Source organism: Eumetopias jubatus, unplaced genomic scaffold, assembly GCF_037043125.1.
Source record: "Eumetopias jubatus isolate StellerSeaLion01/CBP00866 unplaced genomic scaffold, mEumJub1_p1.0 scaffold_5, whole genome shotgun sequence".
Classification (NCBI taxonomy): Eukaryota; Metazoa; Chordata; class Mammalia; order Carnivora; family Otariidae; genus Eumetopias; species Eumetopias jubatus.
In genome coordinates, this window is record NW_028274811.1 from 27,629,098 (window position 1) to 27,649,003 (window position 19,906).

Here is a 19,906-nt window from a genome sequence, read left to right on the forward strand (position 1 = left end):
ACTTTAACACCCCCCTCACTGAAATGGACAGATCATCTAAGCAAAAGATCAACAAGGAAATAAAGACTTTAAATGACACACTGGACCAAATGGACTTCACAGACATATTCAGAACATTCCATCCCAAAGCAACACATTCTTCCCTAGTGCCCGTGGAACATTCTCCAGAATAGATCACATCCTAGGTCATAATCAGGTCTCAACCGGGTACCAAAAGATTGGGATTATTCCCCGCATATCTTCAGACCACAATGCTTTGAAACTAGAACTCAATCACAAGAGGAAAGTCGGAAAGAACTCAAATACATGGAGGCTAAAGAGCATCCTACTAAAGAATGAATGGGTCAACCAGGAAATTAAAGAAGAATTTAAAAAATTCATGGAAACCAATGAAAATGAAAACACAACTGTTCAAAATCTTTGGGATACAGCAAAGGCAGTCCTGAGAGGAAAGTATATAGCAATATAAGCCTTTCTCAAGAAACAAGAATGGTCTCAAATATATAACCTAACCCTACACCTAAAGGAGCTAGAGAATAAACAGCAAATGAAGATTAAACCCAGCAGGAGAAGAGAAATAATAAAGATCAGAGCAGAAATCAATGAACTAGAAACCAAAAGAACAGTAGAACAGATCAACGAAACTAGGAGCTGGTTCTTTGAAAGAATTAACAAGATTGATAAACCCCTGGCCAGACTTATCAAAAAGAAAAGAGAAATGACCCAAATCAACAAAATCATGAATGAAAGAGGAGAGATCACAACCAACACCAAAGAAATACAAACAATTATAAGAACATATTATGAGCAACTCTATGCCAGCAATTTAGATAACCTGGAAGAAATGGATGCATTCCTAGAGATGTATCAACTACCAAAACTGAACCAGGAAGAAATAGAAAACCTGAACAGACCTATAACCACTAAGGAAATTGAAGCAGTCATCAAAAATCTCCCAAGAAACAAAAGCCCAGGGCCAGATGGCTTCCCAGGGGAATTCTATCAGACATTTAAAGAAGAATTAATACCTATTCTCCAGAAACTGTTCCAAAAATAGAAATGGAAGGAAAACTTCCAAACTCATTTTATGAGGCCACCATTACCTTGATCCCAAAACCAAAGACCCCACCAAAAAGGAGAACTACAGACCAATATCCTTGATGAACATGGATGCAAAAATTCTCACCAAAATCCTAGCCAATAGGATCCAACAGTACATTAAAAGGATTATTCACCATGACCAAGGGGGATTTATCCCTGGGCTGCAAGGTTGGTTCAACATCTGCAAATCAATCAATGTGATACAATATATTAACAAAAGAAAGAACAAGAATCATATGATCCTCTCAATAGATGCAGAAAAAGCATTTGACAAAGTACAGCATCCTTTCTTGATCAAAGCTCTTCAGAGTATAGGGATAGAGGGTACGTACCTCAATATCATAAAAGCCATCTATGAAAAACCTACAGCGAATATCATTCTCAATGGGGAAAAGCTGAGAGCTTTTCCCCTAAGGTCAGGAACACGGCAGGGATGTCCATTATCACCACTGCTATTCAACATAGTATTAGAAGTCCTAGCCACAGCAATCAGACAACCAAAAGAAATCAAAGGCATCCAAATCGGCAAAGAGGAAGTCAAACTCTCACTCTTTGCAGATGATATGATACTGTATGTGGAAAACCCAAAAGACTCCACCCCAAAACTGCTAGAACTCATACAGGAATTCAGTAAAGTGGCAGGATATAAAATCAATGCACAGAAATCACTGGCATTCCTATACACCAACAACAAGACAGAAGAGAGACAAATTAAGCAGTCGATCCCATTTACAATTGCACCCAAAACCGTAAGATACCTAGGAATAAATCTAACCAATGAGGCAAAGGATCTGTACTCAGAAAAGTATAAAATACTCATGAAAGAAATTGAAGAAGACACAAAGAAATGGAAAAACGTTCCGTGCTCATGGATTGGAAGAACAAACATTGTGAAGATGTCAATGCTACCTAGAGCAATCTACACATTCAAAGCAATCCCCATCCAAATACCATCCACTTTTTTCAAAGAAATGGAACAAATAATCCTAAAATTTGTATGGAACCAGAAGAGACCCCGAATAGCCAGAGGAATGTTGAAAAAGAAAAGCAAAGCTGGCGGCATCACAATTCCGGACTTCCAGCTCTATTACAAAGCTGTCATCATCAAGACAGTATGGTACTGGCACAAAAACAGACACATAGATCAATGGAACAGAATAGACAGCCCAGAAATGGACCCTCAACTCTATGGTCAACTCATCTTTGACAAAGCAGGAAAGAATGTCCAATGGAAAAAAGACAGTCTCTTCAACAAATGGCGTTGGGAAAATTGGACAGCCACATGCAGAAGAATGAAACTGGACCATTTCCTTACACCACACACAAAAATAGACTCCAAATGGTTGAAAGACCTAAACGTGAGACAGGAGTCCATCAAAATCCTAAAGGAGAACACAGGCAACAACCTCTTCGACCTCAGCCGCAGTAACTTCTTCCTAGAAACATCGCCAAAGGCAAGGGAAGCCAGGGCAAAAATGAACTATTGGGATTTCATCAAGATAAAAAGCTTTTGCACAGCAAAAGAAACAGTCCACAAAACCAAAAGACAGCCGACAGAATGGGAGAAAATATTTGCAAATGACATATCAGATAAAGGGTTAGTATCCAAAATCTATAAAGAACTTATCAAACTCAACACCCAAAGAACAAATAATCCAATCAAGAAATGGGCAGAAGACATGAAGAGACATTTTTCCAAAGTAGACATCCAAATGGCCAACAGACACATGAAAAAGTGCTCACCATTGCTCGGCATCAAGGAAATCCAAATCAAAACCTCAATGAGATACCACCTCACACCCATCAGAATGGCTAAAAATAACAAGTCAGGAAACGACAGATGTGGGCAGGGATGTGGAGAAAGGGGAACCCTCCTACACTGTTGGTGGGAATGCAAGCTGGTGCAACCACTCTGGAAAACAGTATGGAGGTTCCTCAAACAGTTGAAAATAGAGCTACCATACGATCCAGCAATTGCACTACTGGGTATTTACCACAAAGTTACAAATGTAGGGACTGAAGGGGTACGTGCACCCCGATGTTTATAGCAGCAATGTCCACAATAGCCAAACTGTGGAGAGAGCCAAGATGTCCATCGACAGATGAATGGATAAAGAAGAAGTGGTATATATACACAATGGAATATTATGCAGCCATCAAAAGGAATGAGATCTTGCCATTTGCAACGAGTAGATGGAACTGGAGGGTGTTCTGCTGAGTGAAATATGTCCATCAGAGAAAGACATGTATCATAGAACCTCACTGATATAAGGAATTCTTAATCTCAGGAAACAAACTGAGGGTTGCTGGAGTGGTAGGGGGGCAGGAGGGATGGGGTGGCTGGGTGATAGACATTGGGGAGGGTATGTGCTATGGTGAGCGCTGTGAGTTGTGCAAAACTGTTGATTCACAGATCCGTACCTCTGAAACAAATAATGCAATATATGTTAAGAAAAAAGAAGAAGAAGAAGATAGCAGGAGGGGAAGAATGAAGGGGAGTAAATCAGAGGGGGAGACGAACCATGAGAGACAATGGACTCTGAAAAACAAACTGAGGGTTCTAGAGGGGAGGGGTGTGGGGGGATGGGTTGGCCTGGTGATGGGTATTAAAGAGGGCATGTTCTGCGTGGAGCACTGGGTGTTACGCACAAACAATGAATCATGGAACACTACCTCAAAAACTAATGATGTAATGTATGGTGATTAACATAACAATAAAAAATTTAAGTAAAAAAAAAAAGCTGGAGTGTACCCCACTCCATGGGGTTAACTATGGACTTGAGGAGATAATGGATGGCCCCCCTCTCCCTATGATTGGATTAGATGATGCATTTGGGGATGCCCTTATCTCTTTTTTATTATTATGTTAATCACTACACATTACATCATTCGTTTTTGATGTAGTGTTCCATAATTCATTGTTTGCATATAACACCCAGTGCTCCATTCAATACATGCCCTCTTTAATACCCATCACGGGGCTAACCCATCCCCCAACCCCCCTGCCCTTATCTCTTGAGACAAGTCTTCTCCCACTTGCCAGTGAGTCTTCATAACTAGGATATTGTTAAGGCTAGACCTCCAACAAAGAAGGCTTCTTGATGGTTTTATTCTTTAATCATATTTGTCCTAGGAACTACCTCTATTGATGTAAAATTGAAAATAGAGGCTTTAGCCAAGCATACAACAGCCACCTTTAGCCAGACCCAACTCATAGTCACCCACAAATTCGAAAGGTGGCCCTCCAGAACTGAACAGCCCTTGATATCCTGATTGCAGTTCAAGGAGGCCCAAAGTCAGATGACTGACTCCGAATGGGACCCAATGGCTATGCAGCTCTAACTTGTGACCATGGCTTCCCCCAGGCTGGATAGGCTGCTGTACTCTGGGTACCCAGATACACAGACGCATTATTAAAACCATTACAAGCCCAGCCAACCTTCCTAATTTAAAACAGTGGTGGACACATTCTGTGTTTCATTGCTATGAGCATCTAGCATCCATCTCTGTTCCCTCTTTGGGACTGGAGGATGTTGTTTGGCACATGGAAGCTCTTAATAAGTACACAGTCAAAGCCCTAAATGACCCTCAAAATGGCGTTTCTCTACTAAATACTGAAGTAACACAGATGCATAAAGCAGTTATAAAATTAGAATGGCATTAGATGTCCTAACTTCTGCACAAGGTGGAACTTGTGCTATCATAAAAACAGAATGCTGTGTGTATGTTCCAGGTTACCCCAAAATATTTCTAGGTTTCTAATTGACATGAATACTCAAACTGGAACTTTCGAAGACCCTTCTCTTTCCTTTAATAATTGGTTAAACTACTGGACTGGAGGAGGATTTTTTGTCAACTATCAAAGGACTCTTATTTGGGCTTCTTTTTCTTTTGTAATTCTACTCATGTTTTTCTGTTTTCTCCCATGTCTCTCCACCTGGTGTTGAGACTCCTTCACTGCCATAACTTCAAGCCAACAGATGATCCTTTCCACTTGGGAAGATCCATACATGTGGTCTCCCTTGGATTCAACTGCCTCTGCCTTTCATAACTCCTATATATAAGCTCCCAACTGACCAATGTTCACCCATACGTAGGGACATCTCTATATCCCTATTCAGCAGGAAGAAGTTACAGAAGATGAGATCTTCCACCCTCAGCAACCTTAGACTTAAGGGTCAAAACTGTTCAGGGGGGAATGATGTGGGAAACAAAGGCAAAAGAAAAAAATTAAATTTCCTTAGCACCTACAGCCCATTGACAAGTCCTTGAAACAGGCAGAGTGACATTCCTCTAGGAACCCAGCTACCTCCATGTGGACACTTTGCTAAGGGCAAAAGGCAACCTTAGCTTATCATTATCCCACCCACCCACCCCCCAGGATCCTGTAAGTCTTCTTTAACATATAAAAATCCCTTTGGAAACTTCGTTTATGTCTACCGTCCAAGATACATATTGGCAATCATCATCCCCTAAGCATATGGCCTACTGATATACATCCGAAGGGTCTCATGACTAAGGTTTCAGTAGACAGTAATATATGTCCTTTTCCTAACAATAGCTAGTCCCTCAAGGTCCTGGAAACCTTGCTTCCAAAATTCCTTAGAGACTTATGCTATCCCTAACCCCCTCCCAGCTAGAAAGTATATCATAAGTCACCTCTCACAACCCCAGTGCAGCTCTTTTTGCCTATGGGTCCCATCCCCATGCTCTAATAAAACCACTTGTTTTGCACCAAAGATGTCTCAAGAATTCTTTCTTGGCCATCGGCTCTGAACCCCAACATTTCCTACATCAAGAGAACTCAAACAAAATCACCAGTGAAAGAGGAGAATTAACAACCAACACCACAGAAATACAAACAATAATAAGAGAATGTTATGAAAAACTATATTCCAACAAATTAAACACCATAGAAGAAATGGATAAATTCCTAGAAATATATAACCTACTAACACTGAAGTAGGAAGAAATAGAAAATTTGAACACACTGATCACCAGCAAGGAGATTGAATAGTAATCAAAAAACTCCCAACAAACAAAAGTCCAGAAAAAGAATTCACAGGTGACTTCTACCAAACATTTAAAGAAGAGTTAATACCTATTCTACTCAAAGTATTCCAAAAAATAGAAGAAGAAAAACTTCCAAATTCATTCTATGAGGTATCACTCTGATACAAAAACCAATTAAAAACACTACAAAAAAGGAGAACTAGAGGCCAATATCTCTGATGAACATTGATGCAAATATCCTCAACAAAATACTAGCAAACAGAATCCAACAATACATTAAAAAAATCATTCACCACAATCAAGTGGGATTTATTCTGGGGATGCAAGTGTTGTTCAATATTAGCAAATCAATCAACATGATAGAACACATCAATAAGAGAAAAAGTAAAAACCATATGATCATGTCAGTGAATGCAGAAAAAGCATTTGACAAAATATGACATCCATTCATGATAAAAACCCTCAATAATGTAGGCTTAGAGAAAACATGCCTCAACATAATAAAGACCATAGATGAAAAATCCACAGCCAACATCATCCTCAATGGAGAAAAACTGAGAGCTTTTCCCCTAAGGTCGGGGACACAACAGGGATGTTCACTCTCACCACTTTTATTCAACATAGTACTGGAATTCCTAGCCTCAGCACTCAGACAACAAAAAGAAATAAAAGGCATCCAAATCAATAAGGAAGAAATAAAACTTGCACTATTTGCAGATGACATGATACTATATTTAGAAAACCCTAAAGACTCCACCAAAAAATTATTGGAACTGATAAATGAATTCAGGAAAGTCACAGGATATAAAGTCAATGTGTGGAAATCTATTGCATTTCTATACATTAATAATGAAACAGCAAAAAGAGAAATTAGGAAAACAATCCCATTTACAACTACACCAAAAATAATAAGATACCTAGGAATAAAACTAACCAAAGAGGTGAAAGACATGAACTCTGAAAACTATAAAACACTAATAAAAAAAATTGAAGACAACACAAAGAAATGGAAAGACATTCCATGCTCATGGATTGGAAGAACAAATATTCTGAAAATGTCTATACTACCTAGAGCAATCTACTCATTTGATGCAATCCCTATCAAAATACCAACAGCATTTTCACAGAACTGGAACAAAAATATCCAGCATTTATATGGAACCACAAAAGACCCTCAATAGCAAAGCAATTTTGAAAAAGAAAAGCAAAGCTGGCGGTATCACAATTCCAGACTTCAAGTTATATTACAAAGTGGTAGTGATCAAAACAGTACAGCATTGCCACAAAAACAGACATGTGGGTCAACAGAGCAGGATAGAAAACCCAGAAATAAACGCACATATGGTCAATTAATCTTCTAGAAAGTAGGAAAGAATATCAAATGGAAAAAAGACTCTCACACAAACGTGTTGGGAAAACTGGACGGCAACATGCAAAAGAATGAAACTGGACCATTTTCTTTCACCATACACAAAAATAAACTCAAAATGGATTAAAGACCTAAATGTGAGACCTGAAACCATAAAAATCCTAGAAGAGAGCACAGGCAGTAGTTTCTCTGACACCATCTCTAGCAATATCTTTCTAGATATATCTCCTGAGACAAGGGAAATAAAAGCAAAAATAAACTACTGGGACTACATCAAAATAAAAAGCTTCTGCCCAGCAAAGGAAAAAATCAGCAAAACTAAAAGCAACCTATGGAACGGGAGAAGATTTTTGCAAGCGATATATCCAGTAAAGGGTTAGTATCCAAAATATATAAAGAACTTATAAACTCAAAACCCAAAAAAACAAAGAATTCAATTTAAAAAATGGGCAGAAGACATGAACAGACATTTCTCCAAAGAAGACATCCAGATGGCCAAGACAGGTGAAAAGATGCTCAACATCACTCATCATCAGGGGAATGCAAATCAAAACTATAAAAGCGGGTGCCTGGCTGGCTCAGCTGGTAGAGCATGCAACTCTTGATCTGAATTCAAGCCCCATGTTGCAGGTACAGTTTACTTTAAAAATAAATAAATAAAACAAAAGATAACACCAAAAGTTACTATATAAACAAACAACAACAAAAAAGTACACTGAGATATGACCTCACACCTGTCAGAATGGCTAAAATCAAAAACAGAAGAAACAACAGGTGTTGGCGAGAATGTGGAGAAAAAAGAACCCTCCTACACTGGTGGTGGGAATGCAAACTGGTGCAGCCACTCCAGAAAACAGTATGGCGGTCCCTCAAAAAAGCTAAAAATAGAGCTACCCTATGATTCAGTAATCACACTACTGGGTATTTACCCAAAAAATACAAAAAACACTAATATAAAGGGATAAATGCACCCCAATGTTTATAGCAGCATTATTTACAATAGCCAAGTTATGCTAACAGCCTGTGTCCATCGATTGATGAATGGATAAAGAAGATGTGGTATATATATACAGTGGAATATTATTCAGTCTTAAAAAAGAATGAAATCTTGCCATTTGCAATGACATGGATGGAGCTAGAGAGTATAAAGGTAAGCGAAATTAGTCAAAGAAAGATAAACACCATATGATTTCAACAAACAAGCAAAGGGGGAAAAGAGAGGGAGAAGACAAGAAATAGACTCTAACTATAGATAGCAAACTGATGGTCACCAGAGGGAAAGTAGATGGGGGGATGGATGAAATAGGTGAGGGGGATTAAGGAGTGCACTTGTCATGATGAGCCCTGGGTGATGTATGGAACTGTGGAATCACTATACTGTACAACTGAAACTAATATAACACTGTATATTAACTATACTGGAATTAAAATAAAATACAAAAACACTAATTCAAAGGGATACATGCACGAATGTTTATAGCATCATTATTGACAACGGCCAAATTTGGGAAGTGCCCAAGTATTCACTGGTAGATGAATAAAGAAGATGTGGTGTATATACCCAATGAAATATTATTCAGCCATAAAAAAGAATGAGAGCTGGCCATTTGCAATGACATGGATGGAGCAGAGAATATAACGCTAAGCGAAATAAGTCATAGCATATGATTTCACTCATGTGTGGAATTTAAGTGAAAAAAGCAAACAAAAAAAAAAGAGAGAGAGAGAGAAAGAAACCAAGAAACTGACTCTTAAATATGGAGAACAAACAGATGGTTACCAGGGGAGGGGTGTGTGTGAAATAGGTGATGAGGATTAAAGAGTGCATTTGTCGAGCATTTGTGATGTATGAAAGTGATGAATCACTATATTGTACACCTGAAACTAATATCACACTGTCTGTTAACTATACTGGAATTTAACATGTTGCAGGATTTTTCTTCTCCAGTGGTGCCCATGGTTCTTGGTCACGCCACTTCAAAGAATGAAGAGGTAGACCAGACAGAGTGGACAGCAAAGCAAGATTTACTGAGTGATAGCAAAGTGATAGTACAAAGCTCCCAAGGAGGGAGGGGACCCAAAGGGGTTGCCACCGGAGTTTATAAGTCTACGGGTTTTTATGGGCTTGTTGGAGGGCTGTTTCAATCTGATTAACCCTCCCTGCACCTGTCATCCAATTAGGTTTGTCATCTATCTATCATATGGGAAAGGGTGGAGGGCTCCTTCCAGGGTGGTGTAAAATCCTTTTAAGAGTGGTCTCCTTGGGGCGGGGGGAGGAGGGGGCCTTGTCCCCTGCCTGCCTGCCTTCCAATTATCCTTCATCATAAAATAAATTTTTTAAGGGTTTCCTGGGTGACTCAGTCGGTTAAGCATCTGCCTTCAGCTCAGGTCATGATCTCAGGGTCCTGGGATTGAGCCACACATTTGGTTTCACACTCAACAGGGATTCTGCTTCTCCTCTCTCTCTGCCCTCCCCCCGCCCCGGTGAATTGTGCTCTCTCTCTTTCTCTCGAATAAATAAATATTTTTTTTAAAAAAGCAAAAGCAACAAAAGAAAAAACAGATAAATTGAACCTTATCAAAATTAAAAACTTTTGTGCATCAAGGGACAGATAATGAAAGTGAAAAAACAATCTACAGAATGGGAGAAAATATTTGCAAATCATATATCCAATAAGGAATTAAGATCCAAAATATATAAAGAATTCCTAAAACTCAACAACAAAAAGACAAAGAACCTTATCAAAAAAGGGACAAAGGGGGCGCCTGGGTGGCTCACTCGGTTAAGTGTCTGCCTTCGGCTCAGGTTGTGATCCCAGGGTCCTAGGATCGAGCCCCCATCAGGCTCCCTGCTCAGCGGGAAGCCTGCTTCTCCCTCTCCCACTCCCCACGCTTGTGTTTCCTCTCTCGCATTCTCTCTCTCTGTCAAATAATAAAATAAAATCTTAAAAGTAAATGGACAAAGAATTTGAATAGACACGCCTCTGGAAATATACAAATGGCCAATAAGCACATGAAAAGATACTCAACATTCTTAGTCATTATGGAAATGCAAATGGCAACCACAATAAGATACAACTTCGTGTCTATTAGGATATAAACAAATGAATAAATAAGTGAAAATAACGAGTGTTCACACAGATGGGGAGTTGGAACCCTCACACACTGGCAGTGGAAATGTACAAATGGTACAGCTTCTATGGTAGTTTGGCAGTTCCTCAAAAAGCTAAATAGAACATTACCACATGACACAGCAATTTCACTCCTAGGTCTATACCCAAAAGAACTGAAAGCAAGGACTCGAAGAGATATTTGTATACCAATGTTAATTGCGGCAATATTCAAAAGAGCTGTAAGGTGGAATCAAGCTAAGTGTCCACCAACAAATGAGTGGATAAACAAAATGTGGTATACACATACAACGGAGTATTAATCATCCATAAAAAGGAATGAAGTTCTGATACATGCTACAACTGGAATACATAATGCTAAATGAAATAAGCCAGACACAAAAGAACAAATACTGCATAATTCCATTTGTGTGAAATATCTAGAGTAGGCAAATTCATGGAGACATAAAGCAGATTAGCGGTTACCAGAGGTGGTGGGCAGGGTTGGGGGGATGGGCGAGAGCAGTTATTGCTTAATGATTGCAGAGTTTCCGTTGGGATGATGAAAAAGTTTTGGAAACAATTAGTGGTGATGGTTGCACAACAGTGTCAATGTAATTAATGCCACTGAATTGTAGACTCAAAATGGTTAAAATGATAAATTTTATATTTTAAAATAATAAAACGTTTTTTTTAAAAGCAACAGAAGAAAAAAAAACAGCAAAAAGTAAATAATCCAATTATAACATGGGCAAAAGACATCATTTCACCAAGAAGAGTATACAAATGACAAGTACATGAAAAGATGTTCAACATCATTATCTATTAAGGAAATTCTAATTAAAACCATAATAAGATATCACACCTTTCAGAATGGTTAAAGTAAAAAACAGTGACAATACCAAACGTTGGTGAGGATGCAGAGAAACTGGGTCACTCGTGTTGCTGGTAAGAATGTAAAATAGGACAGTCACTCTGGAAAACATTTTTGCACTTTCTTAAAAAACTAAATATGCAAGTACCATATAATGCAGCAAATGCAGTCCTGGGCATTTATTCCACAGAAATGAAAACTTATATTCACACAAAAATCTGCACACAAATGTTTATAGCAGCTTTACTCATAATAGTCAAAAACCAGAAACAACCCAGACATCCTTGAACAGGTGGATGGTTAAAGAGTGTGTGGTACATCCATACCATGGAATACCATTCAGCAATAAAAAACAAAGAACTCTTGATGCTTGAAAGAACCTGGGTGACCAAAAAAAAAAAAAAAGTCAAGAAATGGACAGAAGACACGAACAGACATTTCTCCAAAAAAGACATCCAAATGGCTAACAGACACATGAAAAAATGCTCAACATCAGTTGGCATTGGCGTCAGGGAAATACAAATCAAAACCACAATGAGATACCACCTCACACCAGTCAGAATGGCTAAAATCAACAAGTCAGGAAACAACAGATGTTGGCGGGGATGCGGAGAAAGGGGAACCCTCTTACACTGTTGGTGGGAATGCAAACTGGCGCATCCACTCTGGAGAACAGTATGGAGGTTCCTCGGAAAGATAAAAATAGAACTGCCCTATGACCCAGCAATTGCACTATTGGGTATTTATCCAAAGGAAACAAACATAGTGATTCAAAGGGGCACCTGCACCCCAGTATTTATAGCAGCAATGTCCACAATGGCCAAAATATGGAAAGAGCCCAGATGTCCATTAATAGACGAATGGATAAAGATGTGGTGTGAATATATATATGTGTGTGTGTATATATATATATATATAATGGAATATTACTCAGCCATCAAAAAGAATAAAAGCTTGGGTCTCCTGGGTGGCTCAGTTGTTAAGCGTCTGCCTTCGGCTCAGGTCATGGTCCCAGGGTCCTGGGATCGAGCCCCGCATTGGGCTCCTTGCTTAGCGGGAAGCCTGCTTCTCCCTCTCCCACTCCCCCTGCTTGTGTTCCCTCTCTCGCTGTGTCTCTCTCTGTCAAATAAATAAAATCTTTGAATGAAAGAAAGAAAGAAAGAAGGAAAGAAAGAAAGAAAGAAAGAAAGAAAGAAAGAAAGAAAGAAAGAAAGAAAAGAAAAAAAGAAAGAAAGACAGAAAGAAAGAAAGAGAGAGAGAGAGAGGGAGGGAGGGAGAGGAGGGAGGAAGGACCTGAGTAAATCTCCAGAGGATGATACTGAGTGAAAAAAACAATCCCAAAAGGTTATATACTATGTGATTCCATTTATACAACACTCTTGAAAGGATAAAATAATAGAAATGGAGAACAGATTAATGGTTGCCAGGGATTAAGGAGAGTTTCAGAATGCGAGAGAAATAGGCATGCCTACAAAAGGGCAACAAGTGGAGTCTTTGCGGTGATAGAAATACTCTGTATTTGGACACCATAGAGGTCATATCCTGGTTGTGACTTTGTACTACAGCTTTACAAAATGTTTTGGGCAAAGGATACATGGGATCTCTATATCATTTCTTACAATTGCATATTGATCTACAATTATCTCAAAATTTAAAGTTTAACATATATATTTACACTATATATTTAATATATTAATTATTAAATATCATTAAGTCATTAAAATACATCATTAATATATTTAATATCTGTGTAATGTATATTCAGTGCAGAGAGAGATTTATGTGTATATATCGAGAAACAATACAAATGTCCATCGTTAGGAGAATGAATAAACAAATTGTGATCTATTCACTTAATAAATACTACTCAGCAATAAAAAGTAATGAACTGCCTGGGCACCTGGGTGTCTCAGTCGGCTAAGCGTCTGACTCTCAATTTCAGCTCAGGTCATGAGATCAGGGTCGTGAGACTGAGCCCCGAGTTGGCACACTAGGCATGGAGCCTGCTTAAGATTCTCTCTCTCCTCTCGCTCTGCCCTTCCCCCTGCTTGCTCTCTCTCTCAAAAAAAAAAAAAAAAAAAGTAATGAACTGCTGATAATGCAGTAACTTCAGTGAATCTAAAAACAAAAAAAACAAAAACTTTATGTTGACCAAAAGAAGTCAGACACGAGAGAATGCCTACTTTTCATTCCATCTATATGAAATTCTAGAACAAGCAGAACTAATCTTCAGGGATAGAAATCAGAAAGTGGTTACCTCTGGAAGATGGGTAAAGAAGGTCTGGAAAGAGGTACGAGGGAACTCTCTGGGGTGATGGAAATATTGTTTATGTTATCTGGGGTGGCAGTTACACATATATATACAACTGTCAAAACTGATTAAACTGAACATTTAAAAACTGTGAATGTATGCATGTAAAGTATACAAATAAAACAGCTATAATTTCCTCAAAAAACTTTGAGAACTTCTGTTCATCAAAAGACACCCTTAATAGAGTGCCAAGACAAGCCAGACATAGAGTAAAAAAATGGATTTGAGTAACCAACTAAGGGCTCATATCCAGAATAGAGAACGCCCACAAAACAGTAAGAAAAAGACAGAAAATCCAATAGAAAAATAAGCAAGAGACTTGAATAAGTCCTTCACAAAACAAAACATTCCAATAAACAAAGGGAAAAAATGATTAATAAGACTAGTCATCAGGGGCACCTGGGTGACTCAGGCAGTCAAGTGTCTGCCTTTGCCTCAGGTCATGACCTTGGGGGTCCTGCGACTGGGCCCCACATCGGGCTCCCTGCTCAGCGGGGAGTCGGCTTCTCCCTCTCCCTCTGCCCCTCCCCTCCACCACTCATTTTCTCTGTCTCTCTCTCTCTCTAAAATAAATACAATCTTAAAAAAAAAAAAAGACTAATCATCAGAGAACTGCAGTCAAACCACAATGAGATACCACTACGGATCCACCAGAATAGTTAACATTAAGGACACTAACAACACCAAGGGCTAGCAAGGATGTAGAGCAACAGAAATTCTCGCACGCTGCTAGAAGGAACATAACTTGGTTCAATCACTTAAGAAAATTCAAGTTGAACGTATGCATCTAGCAAGTCAACTCCCAGGTATGTACCATCAGAAGTGCACTCTTGCAAGTAACGAAGGACATATATATGTATAAGAATGTTGCAAACAGGGGCACCTGGGTGGCTCAGTGGTTAAGCATCTGCCTTCGGTTCAGGGTCATGATCCCAGCCCCGCATCGGGCTCCCTGCTCTGCGGGAAGCCCGCTTCTCCCTCTCCCACTCCCCCTGCTTGTGTTCCTGCTCTCGCTGTCTCTCTCTGTCAAATGAATAAATAAAATCTTAAAAAAAAAAAAAAGAATGTTGCAAACAGTGTCATCCATAATAGTCTGCAACTGGAAATTACTCCAATATCCATCGAGAGTAGACCAGAAAAGTATATTACGGTGTACTTTTACAATAGAATCCCATAGAGCAATGAAAACGAATGAACGTGTCGAATCTCACCATCATAACGTAGAATGAAAGCAATCAGTCACAAAAGAATATATACAATGCATACTGTAGGATTCAATTTATGTAAAAGTCCAAAACTGCCTAAATCACAGTGTTTAGGCATATGTACTTAGGGGATAAATCTAAAAAGAAAAGCAAGGTAGTAATTGCCACAAAGATCAAAATAATAGCTCCCTATGGAGGGAGGAACAGGACAGTGATGAGAAAGGGGAGCTTGGGGGCGGGCAAAGTTCTATGTTTCTATCTGTTTCTATCTGCACAATTAGCTACGCAAGCATTTGCTTTGTAATGTTTTATTAAGCTGTACCTTTGCTTGATGCCTTTTCCTATAGTGTATTATGTTATATTCATAATAAAAGCAACTTTAAATGAAAAGAGAATACACCTAAATGGTTAGGGCCTAAGAGGCTAGAAACTTTGGATACTTTTTCTTTTCTGTAGCTCTTTTTCTCTAACAACAAGCAATTAGGATAAGAACAGGGTGTCTGGAGTCAGATCTTACCTGAACTCAAATCCCAGCTCTCTTTTATCAGCTATATGACCTCAGGCCAGTCCCTTAACTCTGTAGGCTTCTGTTTCCTCATCTGTGAAATGGGGATAATAATAGTAACTACCTTATTGGGCTGGTGTGCACACACAGAACGGTGAGTGCCTGGCTCATCAGAAGCCCTAAGTGTCCGCTGCTATTGTAGTAAGTCTAAATTACCTTTACCATGAAGAAACAAAAGTGAAATCCAGTTTTTAGCCTTAACACTTCACTGTGATTTCTTAATTCATTTCTTCTCTGCCTGACAATGGGCACCACGGGGACAGAGACCGTACCTGTCTTTACCTACTGTCCTCCCCCGGGGGGGCAGCACAGGGTCCGACCGAGAGGAACTCGGGTGTTTTGCTTTTAACAAAAATGCTCTGGTAATGGCAGAATGTGGACACCTGAGAGCAAACCCTGGCGCCCACGCCCTGCCTTGGTCCTTGTTCCACTTCGCATGCCTGAGCTCTCTGGGGTCCTGGGTCCCACTTCCTCTAGGCAAAATTTCTTAGGAACAGCCAGGGCAGGGCGGGAAGGACCCTTTGGCCTTGTTGCAGGGAAAGGATGAGAATGGGGAACTGGGAATGGGGTTGGGAGGTTCCAAGCGAGCCCCGTATGTCACCTAGCAGACCAAACATGCCTGGGTGATTTGGGGTAAACCCTGCTGATAAGCTGCATGCCTCAAGGGAGCTGGGAAGGCAGTCCTGGTGTTATGGTTTTGGAATATAGGTGAGGTTCGGTGGGGTGAGGTCCAGAGCCAGTGACCAAGAAAAAATTCTTGGGATGTCTCTGGTGCAAAAAGGTGGTTTTATGAAAGCGCTGGGACAGAACCTGGGGGCAGAGAGAGCTGCTGCACCGGGGTTGTGCGAGGTGGGGCTGATTGTACACTACGGGATTGAGGGAGGTAAGGAAAAGGGAGATTTCAAAAAGAACTTTTTTTTTAAGATTATTATTTTTTTTTTCAAGAGAGAGAAAGCGCACGAGCAGGGGGAGGGGCAGAGGGAGAAGCAGACTCTGCTGAGCAAAGGAGCCCTGATGTGGGGCTCAATCCCAGGACCCTGGGATCATGACCAGAGCAGAAGGCAGACGCTTAACTGACTGAGCCACCCAGGCGCCCTCAAAAGAACTTTCATCTATTAAGAACCTAGTATATGCCAAGCATTATTGGAAAGATAATGGATATTTTCTTCCTTCAAGTTACTCAGTGTAATGAGGGAAACAAACAAGGAATTAAACATTTTTAATATTTTATATGGTGTGGTGTAATTAATCCTATACACAATACTGTGAAAGCAGTTAGCTTAGGCGGACAGAGCAGGAGGGATGTAGGGATGTGGAGGGGTGCGGCCGCTGTGGGGAACATTGTGGAGGCTCCTGAAAAGATTTAAAGACCCACCATGTGACCTAGTAGCTCCACTGCAGGTATGAATCTGAAAGAAATGAGATCACCGTCTCGAGGAGATATTAGCACCCCAGATTCACTGCAGTTTTTTTCACAGTGGCCGAGACATAGAAACAGCCTAAGTGTCCAGCAGTGGATGAATGGATAAAGAAAATATGGTAAACACACACACACACACACATACACACACAGTGGAGTACTGTTTAACCCCAAAAAGAGGGGAAAAAAGAGAGAGAAGGAACCCCTTCCTTTTGTGATAACATGGAGAGACCACGGGGGCATTATGCTAAGCGAACTAGATCAGACAGGAAGACAAATCCTGTACAAGCTCACTTATATGGGGAATTGAAAAAAGTCAAACCCGTAGACAGAATACATTGGGGGTTACCAGGGGCTGGGGCTGGAGGGGAAGCTGTTGGCCAAAGGTACGAATTTCCAGTTATAAGATGAATAAGTTCTGGGGATCTAATGTATAAAATGTTGACTATAGTTAATAATACTGTATTGTATACTTGAAAGTCCCTAAGATAGTAAATCTTTAAAAGTTCTCAACATACACACACACACACACACACAATAAAACTACATGAAGTGATGGAGGTGATAACTAAGCTGATTATGGTAACATTGTATAATATATGCTTGCATCAAAAAAAAAACAAAAAAACGGGGCACCTGGGTGGCTCAGTTGGTTAGGCGACTGCCTTCGGCTCAGGTCATGATCCTGGAGTCCCGGGATCGAGTCCCGCCTCAGGCTCCCTGCTCAGCGGTGAGTCTGCTTCTCCCTCTGACCCTCTTCCCTCTCGTGCTCTCTATCTCTCATTCTCTCTCTCTCAAATAAATAAATAAAATCTTTTAAAAAAAGGTTCATATGCTAAAGAGGACCTACAAAGATACCAGAGGCCTTGCCATTGTCAAGGTAAGGTTGTTTGTCCCTCTAGCAAGGTATTAACATTAAGATAGTTGGGAGCTTCCTGGAAGAATGTCACCCATGGCCCACCCAGGAGTGGGGGGTGGAGGGAGGTTGCAGGCTGTCAGCTTATGCTTCGTCTTCAGCTTGCCTTCCGCTCCCTCATCACCAGGACTGTAGGCAGCTCCTGAGCGGTACTTTCAAGCTCTCGTTCCTTGGTAGTCCCAAGCCCTGAGCTGGCTCTTCCCTGGTGAGTGACATGTTGGAAACTCCTCTCTCTACACAAAGTCCTTCCTCCAACATAAATCCATTTTCTTTTCCTGACAAACCTGTGAGCTACTCAACTGCCAATTTTACAAGGTAGGAGACTGATTTACACATCAAGAGCTCAGACCAAGGTCATCCCGGCTTGACCTCATCCTGCCCCGCTTGCCCCTCTACTTCTCCCCAGGTCTGCCTTCCCAGAAGGGCAGGTAGGTGCAATATGGGCCAGGTCATCTTAGCCCCAGCAAAGCCCAGGGCATTCAAGTTAGCCCTCAAGGCCCCAGGCCTTTTCTCACATCCAAAGGTATCAGGAAATGTGTTTGCTCTCTCCCTAGAGGCTGCAAAATGGGGAGGACTCAGCTTTAAAGTCAGGCCCAGAATGTTAATTCAACCCAGACCTGTCTGATTCCAGGGCCTACCATGGTTAGTAGTTCTAACCCACGGCAAGGCACTGTCTCCTTTAGAAGGGTCTCACATGGGAGTGCCATCCAACCCACATGCCAAGGGGTGGCCTGGCAGAGAAGCAAGCACAAGGGACCCTATGAGAGGGGTGTGCGAGAAGTAAAGGATTCCCAGAACATGCTGTCATTACCCAGCAGAGAAATGAGGCAGTTTGGGGGCTGCGACAAAAAGAAGCCTAGGGTTTTAAAGCGGGAGATATTAGGGTATCAGGGGGAGAAAAGCTTCCTAAGGAGCAGGGGCAGAGGAGTCTGGGACTCCAGAGGAGGGAGCCGGAAAAGAGGCAGGCTTGGAACTTAAGGCATAGAAGCTGCAGCTTACTGCTCCAAAATCAGGCTCCCTGAGTCACATCACCCAGACAGCAGGTCACCACCACTGGCTTACTGAGATGGGAGTCAGAAATGACCCCAGGTCTCTTTGCAGAATCTGTCCCAGCAACTTCCTCCTCCTGTCAAAGTAAAAACACAGGTGAAACGAATCGTGTCCACAGACTGACTTCAAACCTCAGGACAGCCTCCTTTCCCAGTCCCTTGGAAGACATTAGGCCCTCAGATTACTTTCAACCTCTTGCACTACTCCTAGGAGGGATGGAACTGCTCACCGCTGGACCCAGAAGGCAGGCAAACTATTGCACCAGCAGACCAGGCTGAGAGAAGGCAAAGTCAGCCAGAGAGAGAAAGAACTGGACACTTTGGGCAACTGCACCAGCAGTGGCCTCCTCCATCCCTTTGGCCTTCATGGACAGCAGCTGCTCTGATCAGAACCTGGGGTTTGGGGGAAGGGCTATTATGTCACGCCATGGAGGAATGTGGCTGTTGGGATAAAGCTGGCACACCGCATCTGGGTTCTCCCGCACTGCATGCAGTGCTGTGTCCCGAACGTCAGTAGTGGTATTAGACCGTATGCCAACTGCGTGAGCGGGGCTGAGCTTCATTTGTCTTGGTTTCTTCTTAACTAATTTCACAAACACATCCCTGAACAATTTCAAGGAGCCTAGTAGGAGCAAGGCAGGGCTGAATATGGGGCCAGAGATGAGTAAGAGCCAGTCTTCCGTTCTCAAGCTGACATTCTGGAGCAAACTATAGAGAGGGCCGCCCCCTGCACACGGTTCTACAGAGACTGCGCTCACCCTCATGAGATCACATCCAAAATCAAAACTCCAGTCAAGACATTCCCGCCTGAACAAATTCAGTTTCCATCCACCTCACCAGTTTCAAAACATTCCTTTTCAGGTAAGATACAAAAACAAAACCAAAAGGTAATCTATTACGCCATTAGTTCCCACGTTTGGTGCAGAGCCCCTCATCTACCCAGAATGGCATTGAGAGAAGGGAGCACACAGCA